This window comes from Trichomycterus rosablanca, chromosome 13 (genome assembly GCF_030014385.1).
Source record: "Trichomycterus rosablanca isolate fTriRos1 chromosome 13, fTriRos1.hap1, whole genome shotgun sequence".
Classification (NCBI taxonomy): Eukaryota; Metazoa; Chordata; class Actinopteri; order Siluriformes; family Trichomycteridae; genus Trichomycterus; species Trichomycterus rosablanca.
The window spans coordinates 18245112-18247867 of NC_086000.1; the positions used below are offsets into that span (position 1 = coordinate 18245112).

Consider the following 2756-nt stretch of genomic DNA (forward strand, 5'->3'; position numbering starts at 1 on the left):
ACAGTGCATGGTCTGTAATCACCTTTGGGTGATATGACTAACATCCACATTTAATGTCCCCCCCGGGGGAAAATGGCAGAATTTGACCCATTCATTTATTTGAACGCAGCTATCTGGTTCCCTTTGTTTCATATTATCTATTAATTTACCATAAGGTGGAATGCTGCAATGCACTATGGGAAGTGGAAAAGGTTTCCCTTTACCCCCTTTTGAATTTCCTTGACCCATCTTTAACGTTTTTCTCGGAACGACCGAGTAAATTTAGGAGTGACCTAAATTTAGCCTAAGTACCCTTCACACGTTAGTACTTACAATAAACTATCAATATCAGACCAAGATCAGCTCACCGTTTTGGAGTTTGCAGAAGTCACACCATAGATTCTTTTCTGGATTCCAGCACGCCGAGGCGGGAGTCCTCCTTTGTTCCTTTGCTCAAACTGGTGAGGCCAGGTGGGAAGAAGGGGTGATCAGTCCCTCAGTCCCCAGAGATGTCCCTCCACGACGGTGTGGAACCCTGCTCGCAGCGCCAAATTGTGGTGACAAAATTCCAAAATTACACTATAATAAGACACTTAGAGTCAGAGCTGAAGTTAGTAAGAAGATGATAGTTTATTCTCTGCAGAGGATCCAAACAGTCAGCAAAGCGTATGCAGGCTGAAGGACCAAAAAACATTCTTTGTAATGTTTTTTATAGATAGAGGTTCAACCCATATAGATAAGAGCAATGATGTTGTTAAACTGTTAACTTGCTATCAAACAGAAGTGGAATATTCTGTTCTAGTACATCGTGTTCATTTCACATATTCAGTAGCTTAAACAGTATAAACAAACTTATTCAAGGTTCGAGTTTCAGTGACAAACAACTTAATTTTTTCTTCCACGACAGAGGTGAAGTTGAACAGTTAACACATTTATTGCTACACAAGCAATGAATTAACACATACAGCGCTGCATAAAACTTAGAAATAAAGAAATAAAATAGAGCTCCTAAAAATAAAAATTATGTTAAGTGCAAGAGATCTTCAATTCAATGCCACTCCTTATATTCAAAGAGGTATGGATTCCAAAGTTCAGTTCTAGTCCTTGAATGTAAATTAAAGGTGTTTCCTATGGCTATTCTACCCGGGTAGAGTAATTTGTGTAAATAAGTTCTTATCTGATGCTGGGCAAAACTCTGATAAATCCGCTGTCTCCTGTAAACGGTCTTAACGGTAGGCCACACCGCTTCTTTGACCATCAGCAGTTCACAGGGCTGGGCTCGACATCACAATCCTCCGAGTCTTTCTGCGTCTCTAAGAAAAAACAATCTACGCAGATAGTGCAGAACAATGAATGCTCATATTATTTTACGTTCCCTAAAATGAGACTTTAGGTTATTTTCTTAATTTCAAAACTTCTTATAACACGTACAAAACTAATGACAAACCTTGACTACAAATGATTAATTAACATCAATACATTACAACAACATTGACGTTTAACATGTAAGGATCCATCATACATCACTCCAGTATTGATATTTTAGCACTGACTAATGAATTACTATTCTTTTCCCACTTTTTAGCTGTAACATGTCCAATTATCCCTTTTAACATGAATTTGAATTGAGACATCACTAACTCTAATATTAATTAATTAACTATTAATATGTACATTCTGATAACCAAAATATATTTATTCATAGCACAGTTATGCTGTAAATTATTAAGATGTATCAATCTAACCAACTAAATGATTTAAACAAACATGTGCACTGTGCCTTTAAGGCTCCACCACGCTATTAGAAATTCTACTCACTAACCAGCCACTAACTAGCAATTGGCGTTAACTAGCGATTAGCGCTAGCTAACGATTAGCGCTAGCTATACTTTTACAGCATTTCTACAAGCATTAAAGAACATTCTTATAACTCCGATTGGTTTTTTTATTCCTTTCATTTCTAATATAAAGTGTATGAACTCAAAAGTAAGATGTACTCTCCCTTTACAGTGAATAGCTAGGCTATCAAAACAGAAAACTTGTTTCCACTCACCGGAGTTTCAAACACTTATTACTTGACAGAAAACTGCCTCCCTCACTGGAATTCTGGTTATAAAAACAGTTTATTAGCTCCAATATATGCTAAAATGCAATATTTAGAACCATTATGTAGTATTTTGTACCGAATATTGCTCAGCTGGTCTGCAGCACGTTGCAAAATCTCTCAAGCCAAAAAGAAAACTAACAAAAGTAACGTCTTTTTCAACTACTGCGCCCCCTTTTGGGGACGACAAGTAATTACACCTCTTAAATGACTTGAGGTTTTAGTAGCTCCATATTTCATATGGGTTACACCAGACTTAACTGGACCTTACCAGACTTTATTGTACCTTGGTAGACTTTACTGTACCTTGGCAGACTTTACTGTACCTTGGTAGACTTTATTGGACCTTGGTAGACTTTACTGTACCTTGGTAGACTTTACTGGACCTTGGTAGACTTTACTGGACCTTGTTAGACTTTACTGTACCTTGGTAGACTTTACTGGACCTTGGTAGACTTAGCTGGACCTTACAAGACTTTACTGGACCTTGGTAGACTTTATTGGACCTTTTAGACTTTACTGGACCTTGGTAGACTTTACTGTACCTTTGAAGACTTTACTGGACCTTGGTAGACTTTACTGTACCTTGGTAGACTTTACTGTACCTTGGTAGACTTTACTGTAGCTTGGTAGACTTTACTGGACCTTGGTAAACTTTACTGTACCTTGGTAG

At 37.6% G+C, this 2756-nt stretch overlaps 1 long non-coding RNA gene across 1 annotated transcript; it reads right to left on the bottom strand.

Annotated features, from left to right (window-relative positions):
• Nucleotides 1-983: 983 nt before the first annotated feature.
• Nucleotides 984-2204, bottom strand: LOC134324846 (uncharacterized). Its single transcript, XR_010014230.1, has 3 exons — nt 2163-2204; nt 2033-2085; nt 984-1307 (listed from the first exon to the last, which is right to left on the bottom strand). It is a non-coding gene; the product is annotated as an uncharacterized LOC134324846 (long non-coding RNA).
• Nucleotides 2205-2756: the final 552 nt, after the last annotated feature.